Raw genomic sequence first — 21692 nt, 5'->3', positions numbered from 1 at the left:
AACTGTAAGGAGCCTCAGAATGCACCATTTCCAACATTCACTATCTGTAGACACAGTTAGCGCACATCTGACCATGTCTCCCTTACTTTCTACCCTTGATGAACAAGAACTGTAAGGAGCCTTAGAAAGCACCATTTCCAACATTCACCATATGTAGACACAGTTAGCGCACATCTGACCATGTCTCCCTTACTTTCTACCTTTGATGAAGAAGAACTGTAAGGAGCCTCAGAAAGCACCATTTCCAACATTCACCATCTGTAGACACAGTTAGCGCACATCTGACCATGTCTCCCTTACTTTCTACCCTTGATGAACAAGAACTGTAAGGAGCCTCAGAAAGCACCATTTCAAACATTCACCATCTGTAGACACAGTTAGCGCACATCTGACCATGTCTCCCTTAGTTTCTACCCTTGATGAACAAGAACTGTAAGGAGCCTCAGAAAGCACCATTTCCAACATTCACCATCTGTAGACATAGTTAGCGTACAGCTGTACACGTCTACCTTACTCACTACCCTAGGTGAAGGAGAACAGTAAGGAGCTCAGAAGGCACCATTTCCAACATTCACCATCTGTAGACACAGTTAGCGCACATCTGACCATGTCTCCCTTACTTTCTACCCTTGATGAACAAGAACTGTAAGGAGCCTCAGAAAGCACCATTTCCAACATTCACTATTTGTAGACACAGTTAGCGCACATCTGACCATGTCTCCCTTACTTTCTACCCTTGATGAACAAGAACTGTAAGGAGCCTCAGAAAGCACCATTTCCAACATTCACCATCTGTAGACACAGTTAGCGCACATCTGACCATGTCTCCCTTACTTTCTACCCTTGATGAACAAGAACTGTAAGGAGCCTCAGAAAGCACCATTTCCAACATTCACCATCTGTAGACACAGTTAGCGCACATCTGACCATGTCTCCCTTACTTTCTACCCTTGATGAACAAGAACTGTAAGGAGCCTCAGAAAGCACCACTTCCAACATTCACCATCTGTAGACACAGTTAGCGCACATCTGACCATGTCTCCCTTACTTTCTACCCTTGATGAACAAGAACTGTAAGGAGCCTCAGAAAGCACCATTTCCAACATTCACCATCTGTAGACATAGTTAGCGTACAGTTGTACACGTCTACCTTACTCACTACCCTAGGTGAAGGAGAACAGTAAGGAGCTCAGAAGGCACCATTTCCAACATTCACCATCTGTAGACACAGTTAGCGCACATCTGACCATGTCTCCCTTACTTCCTACCCTTGATGAACAAGAACTGTAAGGAGCCTCAGAAAGCACCATTTCCAACATTCACCATCTGTAGACACAGTTAGCGCACATATGACCATGTCTCCCTTACTTTCTACCCTAGATGAACAAGAACTGTAAGGAGCCTCAGAAAGCACCATTTCCAACATTCACCATCTGTAGACATAGTTAGCGTACAGCTGTACACGTCTACCTTAATCACTACCCTAGGTGAAGGAGAACAGTAAGAAGCTCAGAAGGCACCATTTCCAACATTCACCATCTGTAGACACAGTTAGCGCACATCTGACCATGTCTCCCTTACTTTCTACCCTTGATGAACAAGAACTGTAAGGAGCCTCAGAAAGCACCATTTCCAACATTCACCATCTGTAGACACAGTTAGCACACATCTGACCATTTCTCCCTTACTTTCTACCCTTGATGAACAAGAACTGTAAGGAGCCTCAGAAAGCACCATTTCCAACATTCACTATCTGTAGATATAGTTACCGTACAGCTGTACACGTCTACCTTACTCACTACCCTAGGTGAAGGAGAACAGTAAGGAGCTCAGAAGGCACCATTTCCAACATTCACCATCTGTAGACACAGTTAGCGCACATCTGACCATGTCTCCCTTTCTTTCTACCCTTGATGAACGAGAACTGTAAGGAGCCTCAGAATGCACCATTTCCAACATTCACTATCTGTAGACTCAGTTAGCGCACATCTGACCATGTCTCCCTTACTTTCTACCCTTGATGAACAAGAACTGTAAGGAGCCTCAGAAAGCACCATTTCCAACATTCACCATCTGTAGACACAGTTAGCGCACATCTGACCATGTCTCCCTTACTTTCTACCTTTGATGAAGAAGAACTGTAAGGAGCCTCAGAAAGCACCATTTCCAACATTCACCATCTGTAGACACAGTTAGCGCAAATCCGACCATGTCTCCCTTACGTTCTACCCTTGATGAACAAGAACTGTAAGGAGCCTCAGAAAGCACCATTTCCAACATTCACCATCTGTAGACACAGTTAGCGCACATCTGACCATGTCTCCCTTACTTTCTACCCTTGATGAACAAGAACTGTAAGGAGCCTCAGAAAGCACCATTTCCAACATTCACTATCTGTAGACACAGTTAGCGTAAAGCTGTACACGTCTACCTTACTCACTACCCTAGGTGAAGGAGAACAGTAAGGAGCTCAGAAGGCACCATTTCCAACATTCACCATCTGTAGACACAGTTAGCGCACATCTGACCATGTCTCCCTTACTTTCTACCCTTGACGAACAAGAACTGTAAGGTGCCTCAGAAAGCACCATTTCCAACATTCACCATCTGTAGACACAGTTAGCGCACATATGACCATGTCTCCCTTACTTTCTACCCTTGATGAACAAGATCTGTAAGGAGCCTCAGAAAGCACCATTTCCAACATTCACCATCTGTAGACACAGTTAGCGCACATCTGACCATGTCTCCCTTACTTTCTACCCTTGATGAACAAGAACTGTAAGGAGCCTCAGAAAGCACCATTTCCAACATTCACCATCTGTAGACACAGTTTGCGCACATCTGACCATGTCTCCCTTACTTTCTACCCTTGATGAACAAGAACTGTAAGGAGCCTCAGAAAGCACCATTTCCAACATTCACCATCTGTAGACACAGTTAGCGCACATCTGACCATGTCTCCTTTACTTTCTACCCTTGATGAACAAGAACTGTAAGGAGCCTCAGAAAGCACCATTTCCAACATTCACCATCTGTAGACACAGTTAGCGCACATCTGACCATGTCTCCCTAACTTTCTACCGTTGATGAACAAGAACTGTAAGGAGCCTCAGAAAGCACCATTTCCAACATTCACCATCTGTCGACAAAGTTAGCGCACATCTGACCATGCCTCCCTTACTTTCTACCCTTGATGAACAAGAACTGTAAGGAGCCTCAGAAAGCACCATTTCCAACATTCACCATCTGTAGACATAGTTAGCGTACAGCTGTACACGTCTACCTTCCTCACTACCGTAGGTGAAGGAGAACAGTAAGGAGCTCAGAAGGCACCATTTCCAACATTCACCATCTGTAGACACAGTTAGCGCACATCGTACCATGTCTCCCTTACTTTCTACCCTTGTTGAACAAGAACTGTAAGGAGCCTCAGAAAGCACCATTTCCTACATTCACCATCTGTAGACATAGTTAGCGTACAGCTGTACACGTCTACCTTACTCACTACCCTAGGTGAAGGAGAACAGTAAAGAGCTCAGAAGACACCATTTCCAACATTCTCCATCTGTAGACACAGTTAGCGCACATCTGACCATGTCTCCCTTAGTTTCTACCCTTGATGAACAAGAACTGTAAGGAGCCTCAGAAAGCACCATTTCCAACATTCACCATCTGTAGACATAGTTAGCGTACAGCTGTACACGTCTACCTTACTTACTACCCTAGGTGTAGGAGAACAGTAAGGAGCTCAGAAGGCACCATTTCCAACATTCACCATCTGTAGACACAGTTAGCGCACATCTGACCATGTCTCCCTTACTTTCTACCCTTGATGAACAAGAACTGTAAGGAGCCTCAGAAAGCACCATTTCCAACATTCACCATCTGTAGACACAGTTAGCGCACATCTGACCATGTCTCCCTTACTTTCTACCCTTGATGAACAAGAACTGTAAGGAGCCTCAGAAAGCACCATTTCCAACATTCACCATTTGTAGACACAGTTAGCGCACATCTGACCATGTCTCCCTTACTTTCTACCCTTGATGAACAAGAACTGTAAGGAGCCTCAGAAAGCACCATTTCTAACATTCACCATCTGTAGACACAGTTAGCGCACATCTGACCATGTCTCCCTTACTTTCTACCCTTGATGAACAAGAACTGTAAGGAGCCTCAGAAAGCACCATTTCCAACATTCACCATCTGTAGACATAGTTAGCGTACAGTTGTACACGTCTACCTTACTCACTACCCTAGGTGAAGGAGAACAGTAAGGAGCTCAGAAGGCACCATTTCCAACATTCACCATCTGTAGACACAGTTAGCGCACATCTGACCATGTCTCCCTTACTTTCTACCCTTGATGAACAAGAACTGTAAGGAGCCTCAGAGAGCACCATTTCCAACATTCACCATCTGTAGACACAGTTAGCGCACATCTGACCATGTCTCCCCTACTTTCTACCCTTGATGAACAAGAACTGTAAGGAGCCTCAGAAAGCACCATTTCCAACATTCACCATCTGTAGACGCAGTTAGCGCACATCTGACCATGTCTCCCTTACTTTCTACCCTTGATGAACAAGAACTGTAAGGAGCCTCAGAAAGCACCATTTCCAACATTCACTATCTGTAGAAATAGTTACCGTACAGCTGTACACGTCTACCTTACTCACTACCCTATGTGAAGGAGAACAGTAAGGAGCTCAGAAGGCACCATTTCCAACATTCACCATCTGTAGACACAGTTAGCGCACATCTGACCATGTCTCCCTTTCTTTCTACCCTTGATAAACGAGAACTGTAAGGAGCCTCAGAATGCACCATTTCCAACATTCACTATCTGTAGACACAGTTAGCGCACATCTGACCATGTCTCCCTTACTTTCTACCCTTGATGAACAAGAACTGTAAGGAGCCTCAGAAAGCACCATTTCCAACATTCACCATCTGTAGACACAGTTAGCGCACATCTGACCATGTCTCCCTTACTTTCTACCTTTGATGAAGAAGAACTGTAAGGAGCCTCAGAAAGCACCATTTCCAACATTCACTATCTGTAGACACAGTTAGCGCACATCTGACCATGTCTCCCTTACTTTCTACCCTTGATGAACAAGAACTGTAAGGAGCCTCAGAAAGCACCATTTCCAACATTCACCATCTGTAGACACAGCGCACATCTGACCATGTCTCCCTTACTTTCTACCCTTGATGAACAAGAACTGTAAGGAGCCTCAGAAAGCACCATTTCCAACATTCACTATCTGTAGACACAGTTAGCGTAAAGCTGTACACGTCTACCTTACTCACTACCCTAGGTGAAGGAGAACAGTAAGGAGCTCAGAAGGCACCATTTCCAACATTCACCATCTGTAGACACAGTTAGCGCACATCTGACCATGTCTCCCTTACTTTCTACCCTTGATGAACAAGAACTGTAAGGAGCCTCAGAAAGCACCATTTCCAACATTCACCATCTGTAGACACAGTTAGCGCACATATGACCATGTCTCCCTTACTTTCTACCCTTGATGAACAAGATCTGTAAGGAGCCTCAGAAAGCACCATTTCCAACATTCACCATCTGTAGACACAGTTAGCGCACATCTGACCATGTCTCCCTTACTTTCTACCCTTGATGAACAAGAACTGTAAGGAGCCTCAGAAAGCACCATTTCCAACATTCACCATCTGTAGACACAGTTTGCGCACATCTGACCATGTCTCCCTTACTTTCTACCCTTGATGAACAAGAACTGTAAGGAGCCTCAGAAAGCACCATTTCCAACATTCACCATCTGTAGACACAGTTAGCGCACATCTGACCATGTCTCCTTTACTTTCTACCCTTGATGAACAAGAACTGTAAGGAGCCTCAGAAAGCACCATTTCCAACATTCACCATCTGTAGACACAGTTAGCGCACATCTGACCATGTCTCCCTTACTTTCTACCGTTGATGAACAAGAACTGTAAGGAGCCTCAGAAAGCACCATTTCCAACATTCACCATCTGTCGACAAAGATAGCGCACATCTGACCATGCCTCCCTTACTTTCTACCCTTGATGAACAAGAACTGTAAGGAGCCTCAGAAAGCACCATTTCCAACATTCACCATCTGTAGACATAGTTAGCGTACAGCTGTACACGTCTACCTTCCTCACTACCGTAGGTGAAGGAGAACAGTAAGGAGCTCAGAAGGCACCATTTCCAACATTCACCATCTGTAGACACAGTTAGCGCACATCTTACCATGTCTCCCTTACTTTCTACCCTTGTTGAACAAGAACTGTAAGGAGCCTCAGAAAGCACCATTTCCTACATTCACCATCTGTAGACATAGTTAGCGTACAGCTGTACACGTCTACCTTACTCACTACCCTAGGTGAAGGAGAACAGTAAAGAGCTCAGAAGACACCATTTCCAACATTCACCATCTGTAGACACAGTTAGCGCACATCTGACCATGTCTCCCTTAGTTTCTACCCTTGATGAACAAGAACTGTAAGGAGCCTCAGAAAGCACCATTTCCAACATTCACCATCTGTAGACATAGTTAGCGTACAGCTGTACACGTCTACCTTACTTACTACCCTAGGTGTAGGAGAACAGTAAGGAGCTCAGAAGGCACCATTTCCAACATTCACCATCTGTAGACACAGTTAGCGCACATCTGACCATGTCTCCCTTACTTTCTACCCTTGATGAACAAGAACTGTAAGGAGCCTCAGAAAGCACCATTTCCAACATTCACCATCTGTAGACACAGTTAGCGCACATCTGACCATGTCTCCCTTACTTTCTACCCTTGATGAACAAGAACTGTAAGGAGCCTCAGAAAGCACCATTTCCAACATTCACCATTTGTAGACACAGTTAGCGCACATCTGACCATGTCTCCCTTACTTTCTACCCTTGATGAACAAGAACTGTAAGGAGCCTCAGAAAGCACCATTTCCAACATTCACCATCTGTAGACACAGTTAGCGCACATCTGACCATGTCTCCCTTACTTTCTACCCTTGATGAACAAGAACTGTAAGGAGCCTCAGAAAGCACCATTTCCAACATTCACCATCTGTAGACACAGTTAGCGCACATCTGACCATGTCTCCCTTACTTTCTACCCTTGATGAACAAGAACTGTAAGGAGCCTCAGAAAGCACCATTTCCAACATTCACCATCTGTAGACACAGTTAGCGCACATCTGACCATGTCTCCCTTACTTTCTACCCTTGATGAACAAGAACTGTAAGGAACCTCAGAAAGCACCACTTCCAACATTCACCATCTGTAGACACAGTTAGCGCACATCTGACCATGTCTCCCTTACTTTCTACCCTCGATGAACAAGAACTGTAAGGAGCCTCAGAAAGCACCATTTCCAACATTCACCATCTGTAGACATAGTTAGCGTACAGTTGTACACGTCTACCTTACTCACTACCCTAGGTGAAGGAGAACAGTAAGGAGCTCAGAAGGCACCATTTCCAACATTCACCATCTGTAGACACAGTTAGCGCACATCTGACCATGTCTCCCTTACTTTCTACCCTTGATGAACAAGAACTGTAAGGAGCCTCAGAGAGCACCATTTCCAACATTCACCATCTGTAGACACAGTTAGCGCACATCTGACCATGTCTCCCCTACTTTCTACCCTTGATGAACAAGAACTGTAAGGAGCCTCAGAAAGCACCATTTCCAACATTCACCATCTGTAGACGCAGTTAGCGCACATCTGACCATGTCTCCCTTACTTTCTACCCTAGATGAACAAGAACTGTAAGGAGCCTCAGAAAGCACCATTTCCAACATTCACCATATGTAGACATAGTTAGCGTACAGCTGTACACGTCTACCTTAATCACTACCCTAGGTGAAGGAGAACAGTAAGAAGCTCAGAAGGCACCATTTCCAACATTCACCATCTGTAGACACAGTTAACGCACATCTGACCATGTCTCCCTTACTTTCTACCCTTGATGAACAAGAACTGTAAGGAGCCTCAGAAAGCACCATTTCCAACATTCACCATCTGTAGACACAGTTAGCACACATCTGACCATTTCTCCCTTACTTTCTACCCTTGATGAACAAGAACTGTAAGGAGCCTCAGAAAGCACCATTTCCAACATTCACTATCTGTAGATATAGTTACCGTACAGCTGTACACGTCTACCTTACTCACTACCCTAGGTGAAGGAGAACAGTAAGGAGCTCAGAAGGCACCATTTCCAACATTCACCATCTGTAGACACAGTTAGCGCACATCTGACCATGTCTCCCTTTCTTTCTACCCTTGATAAACGAGAACTGTAAGGAGCCTCAGAATGCACCATTTCTAACATTCACTATCTGTAGACACAGTAAGCGCACATCTGACCATGTCTCCCTTACTTTCTACCCTTGATGAACAAGAACTGTAAGGAGCCTCAGAAAGCACCATTTCCAACATTCACCATCTGTAGACACAGTTAGCGCACATCTGACCATGTCTCCCTTACTTTCTACCTTTGATGAAGAAGAACTGTAAGGAGCCTCAGAAAGCACCATTTCCAACATTCACCATCTGTAGACATAGTTAGCGTACAGCTGTACACGTCTACCTTACTCACTACCCTAGGTGAAGGAGAACAGTAAGGAGCTCAGAAGGCACCATTTCCAACATTCACCATCTGTAGACACAGTTAGTGCACATCTGACCATGTCTCCCTTACTTTCTACACTTGATGAACAAGAACTGTAAGGAGCCTCAGAAAGCACCATTTCCAACATTCACCAACTGTAGACACAGTTAGCGCACATCTGACCATGTCTCCCTTACTTTCTACCCTTGATGAACAAGAACTGTAAGGAGCCTCAGAAAGCACCATTTCCAACATTCACCATCTGTAGACACAGTTAGCGCACATCTGACCATGTCTCCCTTACTTTCTGCCCTTGATGAACAAGAACTGTAAGGAACCTCAGAAAGCACCATTTCCAACATTCACCATCTGAAGACACAGTTAGTGCACATCTGACCATGTCTCCCTTACTTTCTACCCTTGATGAACAAGAACTGTAAGGAGCCTCAGAAAGCACCATTTACAACATTCACCATCTGTAGACACAGTTAGCGCACATCTGACCATGTCTCCCTTACTTTCTACCCTTGATGAACAAGAACTGTAAGGAGCCTCAGAAAGCGCCATTTCCAACATTCACCATCTGTAGACACAGTAAGCGCACATCTGACCATGTCTCCCTTACTTTCTACCCTTGATGAACAAGAACTGTAAGGAGCCTCAGAAAGCACCATTTCCAACATTCACCATCTGTAGACACAGTTAGCGCACATCTGACCATGTCTCCCTTACTTTCTACCCTTGATGAACAAGAACTGTAAGGAGCCTCAGAAAGCACCATTTCCAACATTCACCATCTGTAGACATAGTTAGCGTACAGCTGTACACGTCTACCTTACTCACTACCCTAGGTGAAGGAGAACAGTAAGGAGCTCAGAAGGCACCATTTCCAACATTCACCATCTGTAGACACAGTTAGTGCACATCTGACCATGTCTCCCTTACTTTCTACACTTGATGAACAAGAACTGTAAGGAGCCTCAGAAAGCACCATTTCCAACATTCACCATCTGTAGACACAGTTAGCGCACATCTGACCATGTCTCCCTTACTTTCTACCCTTGATGAACAAGAACTGTAAGGAGCCTCAGAAAGCACCATTTCCAACATTCACCATCTGTAGACACAGTTAGCGCACATCTGACCATGTCTCCCTTACTTTCTGCCCTTGATGAACAAGAACTGTAAGGAACCTCAGAAAGCACCATTTCCAACATTCACCATCTGAAGACACAGTTAGTGCACATCTGACCATGTCTCCCTTACTTTCTACCCTTGATGAACAAGAACTGTAAGGAGCCTCAGAAAGCACCATTTACAACATTCACCATCTGTAGACACAGTTAGCGCACATCTGACCATGTCTCCCTTACTTTCTACCCTTGATGAACAAGAACTGTAAGGAGCCTCAGAAAGCGCCATTTCCAACATTCACCATCTGTAGACACAGTTAGCGCACATCTGACCATGTTTCCCTTACGTTCTACCCTAGATGAACAAGAACTGTAAGGAGCCTTAGAAAGCACCATTTCCAACATTCACTATCTGTAGACACAGTTAGCGCACATCTGACCATGTCTCCCTTACTTTCTACCCTTGATGAACAAGAACTGTAAGGAGCCTCAGAAAGCACCATTTCCAACATTTACCATCTGTAGACACAGTTAGCGCACATCTGACCATGTCTCCCTTACATTCTACCCTTGATGAACATGAACTGTAAGGAGCCTCAGAAAGCACCATTTCCAACATTCACCATCTGTAGACATAGTTAGCGAACAGTTGTACACGTCTACATTACTCACTACCCTAGGTGAAGGAGAACAGTAAGGAACTCAGAAGGCACCATTTCCAACATTCACAATCTGTAGACACAGTTAGCGCACATCTGACCATGTCTCCCTTACTTTCTACCCTTGATGAACAAGAACTGTAAGGAGCCTCAGAAAGCACTATTTCCAACATTCACCATCTGTAGACACAGTTAGCGCACATCTGACCATGTCTCCCTTACGGTCTACCCTTGATGAACAAGAACTGTAAGGAGCCTCAGAAAGCACCATTTCCAACATTCACCATCTGTAGACACAGTTAGCGCACATCTGACCATGTCTCCCTTACTTTCTACCCTTGATGAACAAGAACAGTAAGGAGCCTCAGAAAGCACCACTTCCAACATTCACCATCTGTAGACATAGTTAGCGTACAGCTGTATACGTCTACCTTACTCACTACCCTAGGTGAAGGAGAACAGTAAGGAGCTCAGACAGCACCATTTCCAACATTCACCATCTGTAGACACAGTTAGCGCACATCTGACTATGTCTCCCTTACTTTCTACCCTTGATGAACAAGAACTGTAAGGAGCCTCAGAAAGCACCATTTCCAACATTCACTATCTGTAGACACAGTTAGCGCACATCTGACCATGTCTCCCTTACTTTCTACCCTTGATGAACAAGAACTGTAAGGAGCCTCAGAAAGCACCATTTCCAACATTCACCATCTGTAGACACAGTTCGCGCACATCTCACCATGTCTCCCTTACTTTGTACCCTTGATGAACAAGAACTGTAAGGAGCCTCAGAAAGCACCATTTCCATCATTCACCATCTGTAGACACAGCGCACATCTGACCATGTCTCCCTTACTTTCTACCCTTGATGAACAAGAACTGTAAGGAGCCTCAGAAAGCACCATTTCCAACATTCACCATCTGTAGACACAGTTTGCGCACATCTGACCATGTCTCCCTTACTTTCTACCCTTGATGAACAAGAACTGTAAGGAGCCTCAGAAAGCACCATTTCCAACATTCACCATCTGTAGACACAGTTAGCGCACATCTGACCATGTCTCCTTTACTTTCTACCCTTGATGAACAAGAACTGTAAGGAGCCTCAGAAAGCACCATTTCCAACATTCACTATCTGTAGACACAGTTAGCGCACATCTGACCATGTCTCCCTTACTTTCTACCCTTGATGAACAAGAACTGTAAGGAGCCTCAGAAAGCACCCTTTCCAACATTCACCATCTGTAGACATAGTTAGCGTACAGCTGTACACGTCTACCTTACTCACTACCCTAGGTGAAGGAGAACAGTAAGGAGCTCAGAAGGCACCATTTCCAACATTCACCATCTGTAGACACAGTTAGCGCACATCTGACCATGTCTCCCTTACTTTCTACCCTTGATGAACAAGAACTGTAAGGAGCCTCAGAAAGCTCCATTTCCAACATTCACCATCTGTAGACACAGTTAGCGCACATCTGACCACGTCTCCCTTACTTTCTACCCTTGATGAACAAGAACTGTAAGGAGCCTCAGAAAGCACCATTTCCAACATTCACTATCTGTAGATACAGTTAGCGCACATCTGACCATGTCTCCCTTACTTTCTACCCTTGATGAACAAGAACTGTAAGGAGCCTCAGAAAGCACCATTTCCAACATTCACTATCTGTAGACACAGTTAGCGCACATCTGACCATGTCTGCCTTACTTTCTACCCTTGATGAACAAGAACTGTAAGGAGCCTCAGAAAGCACCGTTTCCAACATTCACCATCTGTAGACATAGTTAGCGTACAGCTGTACACGTCTACCTTACTCACTACCCTAGGTGAAGGAGAACAGTAAGGAGCTCAGAAGGCACCATTTCCAACATTCACCATCTGTAGACACAGTTAGCGCACATCTGACCATGTCTCCCTTACTTTCAACCCTTGATGAACAAGAACTGTAAGGAGCCTCAGAAAGCACCATTTCCAACATTCACCATCTGTAGACACAGTTAGCACACATTTGACCATGTCTCCCTTACTTTCTACCCTTGATGAACAAGAACTGTAAGGAGCCTCAGAAAGCACCATTTCCAACATTCACCATCTGTAGACATAGTTAGCGTACAGCTGTACACGTCTACCTTACTCACTACCCTAGGTGAAGGAGAACAGTAAGGAGCTCAGAAGGCACCATTTCCAACATTCACCATCTGTAGACACAGTTAGCGCACATCTGACCATGTCTCCCTTACTTTCTACCCTTGATGAACAAGAAGTGTAAGAAGCCTCAGAAAGCACCATTTCCAACATTCACCATCTGTAGACGCAGTTAGCGCACATCTGACCATGTCTCCCTAACTTTCTACCCTTGATGAACAAGAACTGTAAGGAGCCTGAGAAAGCACCATTTCCAACATTCACTATCTGTAGACACAGATAGCGCACATCTGACCATGTCTCCCTTACTTTCTACCCTTGATGAACAAGAACTGTAAGGAGCCTCAGAAAGCACCATTTCCAACATTCACCATCTGTAGACATAGTTAGCGTACAGCTGTACACGTCTACCTTACTCACTACCCTAGGTGAAGGAGAACAGTAAGGAGCTCAGAAGGCACCATTTCCAACATTCACCATCTGTAGACACAGTTAGCGCACATCTGACCATGTCTCCCTTACTTTCTACCCTTGATGAACAAGAACTGTAAGGAGCCTCAGAAAGCACCATTTCCAACATTCACCATCTGTAGACACAGTTAGCGCACATCTGACCATGTCTCCCTTACTTTCTACCCTTGATGAACAAGAACTGTAAGGAGCCTCAGAAAGCACCATTTCCAACATTCACCATCTGTAGACACAGTTAGCGCACATCTGACCATGTCTCCCTTACTTTCTACCCTTGATGAACAAGAACTGTAAGGAGCCTCAGAAAGCACCATTTCCAACATTCACCATCTGTAGACATAGTTAGCGTACAGCTGTACACGTCTACCTTACTCACTACCCTAGGTGAAGGAGAACAGTAAGGAGCTCAGAAGGCACCATTTCCAACATTCACCATCTGTAGACACAGTTAGCGCACATCTGACCATGTCTCCCTTACTTTCTACCCTTGATGAACAAGAACTGTAAGGAGCCTCAGAAAGCACCATTTCCGACATTCACTATCTGCAGACACAGTTAGCGCACATCTGACCATGTCTCCCTTACTTTCTACCCTTGATGGACAAGAACTGTAAGGAGCCTCAGAAAGCACCATTTCCAACATTCACCATCTGTAGACATAGTTAGCGTACAGCTGTACACGTCTACCTTACTCACTACCCTAGGTGAAGGAGAACAGTAAGGAGCTCAGAAGGCACCATTACCAACATTCACCATCTGTAGACACAGTTAGCGCACATCTGACCATGTCTCCCTTACTTTCTACCCTTGATGAACAAGAACTGTAAGGAGCCTCAGAAAGCACCATTTCCAACATTCACTATCTGTAGACATTACTACCGCACAGCTGTACATCTCTCTCTTCCTTTCTACCCTAGGTGAAGGAGGACTGTAAGGAGCTGCAGAAAGCACCATTTCCAACAATCACCAGCTTTAGACATAGTTATCACACATCTGACCATGACTCGCCTACTTTCTAACCATGATGAAGAAGAACTGTGAGGAGCCTCAGAAAGCACCTTTTCCAACATTCACCATCTGTAGACATAGTTAGCGTACTTATGACCTTGTCTCCCTTACTTTCTACCCTTGATGAAGAAGAACTGTAAGCAGCCTCAGAAAGCACCATTTACAACATTCACCATCTGTAGACATAGTTAGCGCACATCTGACCGTGTGTCCCTCACATTCTACCCTTGATGAAGAAGTACTGTAAGGAGCCTGAGAAAGCATCATTTCCAACATTCACCATCTGTAGACATTACTAGCGCACAGCTGCACATTTCTCCCTTCCTTTCTACCCTAGGTGAAGGAGGACTGTAAGGAGCCTCAGAAAGCACCATTTTCAACATTCACCATGTGTAGACATAGTTAGCGGACATCTGACCTTGTCTCCCTTACCTTCTACCCTTGATGAAGAAGAACTGTAAGGAGCCTCAGAAAGCACCATTTCCAACATTCACAATCTGTAGACATTACTAGTGCACAGCTGTACATGTCTCTCTTCCTTTCTACCCTAGGTGAAGGAGGACTGTAAGGAGCCTCAGAAAGCACAATTTCCAACATTCACCATCTGTAGACATAGTTAGCGCACATCCGCCCATGTCTCCCTTACTTTCTACCCTAGGTGAAGGAGAACTGTAGGGAGCTGCAGAAAGCACCATTTCGTACATTCACCATCTTTAGACATAGTTAGCGCACACCTGACCTTGCCTCCTTTACTTTCTACGCTTGATGAAGAAGAACTGTAAGGAGCCTCAGAAAGCACCATTTCCAACATTCACAATCTGTAGACATTACTAGTGCACAGCTGTACATGTCTCTCTTCCTTTCTACCCTAGGTGAAGGAGGAGTGTAAGGAGCCTCAGAAAGCACAATTTCCAACATTCACCATCTTTAGACATAGTTAGCGCACACCTGACCTTGCCTCCCTTACTTTCTACGCTTGATGAAGAAGAACTGTAAGGAGCCTCATAAAGCACCATTCCAACATTCACAATCTGTAGACATTACTAGAGCACAGCTGTACATGTCTCTCTTCCTTTCTACCCTAGGTGAAGGAGGACTGTAAGGAGCCTCAGAAAGCAAAATTTCCAACATTCACCTTCTGTAGACATAGTTAGCGCACATCTGACCATGTATCCCTTACTTTCTACCCTTGATGAACAAGAACTGTAAGGAGCCTCAGAAAGCACCATTTCCAACGTTCACCATCTGTAGACACAGTTAGCGCACATCTGACCATGTCTTCCTTACTTTCTACCCTTGATGAACAAGAACTGTAAGGAGCCTCAGAAAGCACCATTTCCAACAATCACCATCTGTAGACACAGTTAGCGCACATCTGACCATGTCTCCCTTACTTTCTACCCTTGATGAACAAGAACTGTAAGGAGCCTCAGAAAGCACCATTTCCAACATTCACCATCTGTAGACATAGTTAGCGTACAGCTGTACACGTCTACCTTAGTCACTACCCTAAGTGAAGGAGAACAGTAAGGAGCTCAGAAGGCACCATTTCCAACATTCACCATCTGTAGGCACAGTTAGCGCACATCTGACCATGTCTCCCTTACTTTCTACCCTTGATGAACAAGAACTGTAAGGAGCCTCAGAAAGCACCATTTCCAACATTCACCATCTGTAGACACAGTTAGCGCACATCTGACCATGTCTCCCTTACTTTCTACCCTTGATGAACAAGAACTGTAAGGAGCTTCAGAAAGCACCATTTCCAACATTCACTATCTGTAGACACAGTTAGCGCACATCTGACCATGTCTCCCTTACTTTCTACCCTTGATGAACAAGAACTGTAAGGAGCCTCAGAAAGCACCATTTCCAACATTCACCATCTGTAGACACAGTTAGCGCACATCTCACCATGTCTCCCTTACTTTCTACCCTTGATGAACAAGAACTGTAAGGAGCCTCAGAAAGCACCATTTCCAACATTCACAATCTGTAGACACAGTTAGCGCACATCTGACCATGTCTTCCTTACTTTCTACCCTTGATGAACAAGAACTGTAAGGAGCCTCAGAAAGCACCATTTCCCACATTCACTATCTGTAGACACAGTTAGCGCACATCTGACCATGTCTCCCTTACTTTCTACCCTTGATGAACAAGAACTGTAAGGAGCCTCAGAAAGCACCATTTCCAACATTCACCATCTGTAGACATAGTTAGCGTACAGCTGTACACGTCTACCTTACTCACTACCCTAGGTGAAGGAGAACAGTAAGGAGCTCAGAAGGCACCATTTCCAACATTCACCATCTGTAGACACAGTTAGCGCACATCTGTACACGTCTACCTTACTCACTACCCTAGGTGAAGGAGAACAGTAAGGAGCTCAGAAGGCACCATTTCCAACATTCACCATCTGTAGACACAGTTAGCGCACATCTGACCATGTCTCCCTTACTTTCTACCCTTGATGAACAAGAACTGTAAGGAGCCTCAGAAAGCACCATTTCCAACATTCACCATCTGTAGACATAGTTAGCGTACAGCTGTACACGTCTACCTTACTCACTACCCTAAGTGAAGGAGAACAGTAAGGAGCTCAGAAGGCACCATTTCCAACATTCACCATCTGTAGACACAGTTAGCGCACATCTGACCATGTCTCCCTTACTTTCTACCCTATGAACAAGAACTGTAAGGAGCCTCAGAAAGCACCATTTCCAACATTCACCATCTGTAGACACAGTTAGCGCACATCTGACCATGTCTCCCTTACTTTCTACCCTTGATGAACAAGAACTGTAAGGAGCTTCAGAAAGCACCATTTCCAACATTCACTATCTGTAGACACAGTTAGCGCACATCTGACCATGTCTCCCTTACTTTCTACCCTTGATGAACAAGAACTGTAAGGAGCCTCAGAAAGCACCATTTCCAACATTCACCATCTGTAGACACAGTTAGCGCACATCTCACCATGTCTCCCTTACTTTCTACCCTTGATGAACAAGAACTGTAAGGAGCCTCAGAAAGCACCATTTCCAACATTCACAATCTGTACACACAGTTAGCGCACATCTGACCATGTCTCCCTTACTTTCTACCCTTGATGAACAAGAACTGTAAGGAGCCTCAGAAAGCACCATTTCCAACATTCACTATCTGTAGACACAGTTAGCGCACATCTGACCATGTCTCCCTTACTTTCTACCCTTGATGAACAAGAACTGTAAGGAGCCTCAGAAAGCACCATTTCCAACATTCACCATCTGTAGACATAGTTAGCGTACAGCTGTACACGTCTACCTTACTCACCACCCTAGGTGAAGGAGAACAGTAAGGAGCTCAGAAGGCACCATTTCCAACATTCACCATCTGTAGACACAGTTAGCGCACATCTGTACACGTCTACCTTACTCACTACCCTAGGTGAAGGAGAACAGTAAGGAGCTCAGAAGGCACCATTTCCAACATTCACCATCTGTAGACACAGTTAGCGCACATCTGACCATGTCTCCCTTACTTTCTACCCTTGATGAACAAGAACTGTAAGGAGCCTCAGAAAGCACCATTTCCAACATTCACCATCTGTAGACACAGTTAGCGCACATCTGACCATGTCTCCCTTACTTTCTACCCTTGATGAACAAGAACTGTAAGGAGCCTCAGAAAGCACCATTTCCAACATTCACCATCTGTAGACACAGTTAGCGCACATATGACCATGTCTCCCTTACTTTCTACCCTTGATGAACAAGAACTGTAAGGAGCCTCAAAAAGCACCATTTCCAACATTCACCAACTGTAGACATAGTTAGCGTACAGCTGTACACGTCTACCTTACTCACTACCCTAGGTGAAGGAGAACAGTAAGGAGCTCAGAAGGCACCATATCCAACATTCACCATCTGTAGACACAGTTAGCGCACATCTGACCATGTCTCCCTTACTTTCTACCCTTGATGAACAAGAACTGTAAGGAGCCTCAGAAAGCACCATTTCCAACATTCACCATCTGTAGACACAGTTAGCGCACATCTGACCATGTCTCCCTTACTTTCTACCCTTGATGAACAAGAACTGTAAGGAGCCTCAGAAAGCACCATTTCCAACATTCACCATCTGTAGACATAGTTAGCGTACAGCTGTACACGTCTACCTTACTCACTACCCTAAGTGAAGGAGAACAGTAAGGAGCTCAGAAGGCACCATTTCCAACATTCACCATCTGTAGACACAGTTAGCGCACATCTCACCATGTCTCCCTTACTTTCTACCCTTGATGAACAAGAACTGTAAGGAGCCTTAGAAAGCACCATTTCCAACATTCACCATCTGTAGACACAGTTAGCGCACATCTGACCATGTCTCCCTTACTTTCTACCCTTGATGAACAAGAACTGTAAGGAGCCTCAGAAAGCACCATTTCCAACATTCACCATCTGTAGACACAGTTAGCGCACATCTGACCATGTCTCCCTTACTTTCTACCCTTGATGACCAAGAACTGTAAGGAGCCTCAGAAAGCACCATTTCCAACATTCACCATCTGTAGACATAGTTAGCGTACAGCTGTACACGTCTACCTTACTCACTACCCTAGGTGAAGGAGAACAGTAAGGTGCTCAGAAGGCACCATTTCCAACATTCACCATCTGTAGACACAGTTAGCGCACATCTGACCATGTCGCCCTTACTTTCTACCCTTGATGAACAAGAACTGTAAGGAGCCTCAGAAAGCACCATTTCCAACATTCACCATCTGTAGACATAGTTAGCGTACAGCTGTACACGTCTACCTTACTCACTACCCTAGGTGAAGGAGAACAGTAAGGAGCTCAGAAGGCACCATATCCAACATTCACCATCTGTAGACACAGTTAGCGCACATCTGACCATGTCTCCCTTACTTTCTACCCTTGATGAACAAGAACTGTAAGGAGCCTCAGAAAGCACCATTTCCAACGTTCACCATCTGTAGACACAGTTAGCGCACATCTGACCATGTCTTCCTTACTTTCTACCCTTGATGAACAAGAACTGTAAGGAGCCTCAGAAAGCACCATTTCCAACAATCACCATCTGTAGACACAGTTAGCGCACATCTGACCATGTCTCCCTTACTTTCTACCCTTGATGAACAAGAACTGTAAGGAGCCTCAGAAAGCACCATTTCCAACATTCACCATCTGTAGACATTGTTAGCGTACAGCTGTACACGTCTACCTTACTCACTACCCTAAGTGAAGGAGAACAGTAAGGAGCTCAGAAGGCACCATTTCCAACATTCACCATCTGTAGACACAGTTAGCGCACATCTGACCATGTCTCCCTTACTTTCTACCCTTGATGAACAAGAACTGTAAGGAGCCTCAGAAAGCACCATTTCCAACATTCACCATCTGTAGACACAGTTAGCGCACATCTGACCATGTCTCCCTTACTTTCTACCCTTGATGAACAAGAACTGTAAGGAGCCTCAGAAAGCACCATTTCCAACATTCACCATCTGTAGACACAGTTAGCGCACATCTCACCATGTCTCCCTCACTTTCTACCCTTGATGAACAAGAACTGTAAGGAGCCTCAGAAAGCACCATTTCCAACATTCACAATCTGTAGACACAGTTAGCGCACATCTGACCATGTCTCCCTTACTTTCTACCCTTGATGAACAAGAACTGTAAGGAGCCTCAGAAAGCACCATTTCCAACATTCACTATCTGTAGACACAGTTAGCGCACATCTGACCATGTCTCCCTTACTTTCTACCCTTGATGAACAAGAACTGTAAGGAGCCTCAGAAAGCACCATTTCCAACATTCACCATCTGTAGACATAGTTAGCGTACAGCTGTACACGTCTACCTTACTCACTACCCTAGGTGAAGGAGAACAGTAAGGAGCTCAGAAGGCACCATTTCCAACATTCACCATCTGTAGACACAGTTAGCGCACATCTGTACACGCCTACCTTACTCACTACCCTAGGTGAAGGAGAACAGTAAGGAGCTCAGAAGGCACCATTTCCAACATTCACCATCTGTAGACACAGTTAGCGCACATCTGACCATGTCTCCCTTACTTTCTACCCTTGATGAACAAGAACTGTAAGGAGCCTCAGAAAGCACCATTTCCAACATTCACCATCTGTAGACACAGTTAGCGCACATCTGACCATGTCTCCCTTACTTTCTACCCTTGATGAACAAGAACTGTAAGGAGCCTCAGAAAGCACCATTTCCAACATTCACCATCTGTAGACACAGTTAGCGCACATCTGACCATGTCTCCCTTACTTTCTACCCTTGATGAACAAGAACTGTAAGGAGCCTCAAAAAGCACCATTTCCAACATTCACCAACTGTAGACATAGTTAGCGTACAGCTGTACACGTCTACCTTACTCACTACCCTAGGTGAAGGAGAACAGTAAGGAGCTCAGAAGGCACCATATCCAACATTCACCATCTGTAGACACAGTTAGCGCACATCTGACCATGTCTCCCTTACTTTCTACCCTTGATGAACAAGAACTGTAAGGAGCCTCAGAAAGCACCATTTGCAACATTCACCATCTGTAGACACAGTTAGCGCACATCTGACCATGTCTCCCTTACTTTCTACCCTTGATGAACAAGAACAGTAAGGAGCCTCAGAAAGCACCATTTCCAACGTTCACCATCTGTAGACACAGTTAGCGCACATCTGACCATGTCTTCCTTACTTTCTACCCTTGATGAACAAGAACTGTAAGGAGCCTCAGAAAGCACCATTTCCAACAATCACCATCTGTAGACACAGTTAGCGCACATCTGACCATGTCTCCCTTACTTTCTACCCTTGATGAACAAGAACTGTAAGGAGCCTCAGAAAGCACCATTTCCAACATTCACCATCTGTAGACATAGTTAGCGTACAGCTGTACACGTCTACCTTACTCACTACCCTAAGTGAAGGAGAACAGTAAGGAGCTCAGAAGGCACCATTTCCAACATTCACCATCTGTAGACACAGTTAGCGCACATCTGACCATGTCTCCCTTACTTTCTACCCTTGATGAACAAGAACTGTAAGGAGCCTCAGAAAGCACCATTTCCAACATTCACCATCTGTAGACACAGTTAGCGCACATCTGACCATGTCTCCCTTACTTTCTACCCTTGATGAACAAGAACTGTAAGGAGCTTCAGAAAGCACCATTTCCAACATTCACTATCTGTAGACACAGTTAGCGCACATCTGACCATGTCTCCCTTACTTTCTACCCTTGATGAACAAGAACTGTAAGGAGCCTCAGAAAGCACCATTTCCAACATTCACCATCTGTAGACACAGTTAGCGCACATCTGACCATGTCTCCATTACTTTCTACCCTTGATGAACAAGAACTGTAAGGAGCCTCAGAAAGCACCATTTCCAACATTCACCATCTGTAGACATAGTTAGCGTACAGCTGTACACGTCTACCTTACTCACTACCCTAGGTGAAGGAGAACAGTAAGGAGCTCAGAAGGCACCATTTCCAACATTCACCATCTGTAGACACAGTTAGCGCACATCTGACCATGTCGCCCTTACTTTCTACCCTTGATGAACAAGAACTGTAAGGAGCCTCAGAAAGCAC

This window comes from Schistocerca americana, unplaced genomic scaffold, assembly GCF_021461395.2.
Source record: "Schistocerca americana isolate TAMUIC-IGC-003095 unplaced genomic scaffold, iqSchAmer2.1 HiC_scaffold_14, whole genome shotgun sequence".
NCBI classification, from domain to species: domain Eukaryota; kingdom Metazoa; phylum Arthropoda; class Insecta; order Orthoptera; family Acrididae; genus Schistocerca; species Schistocerca americana.
Note: the sequence above shows the minus strand (reverse complement) of the source record.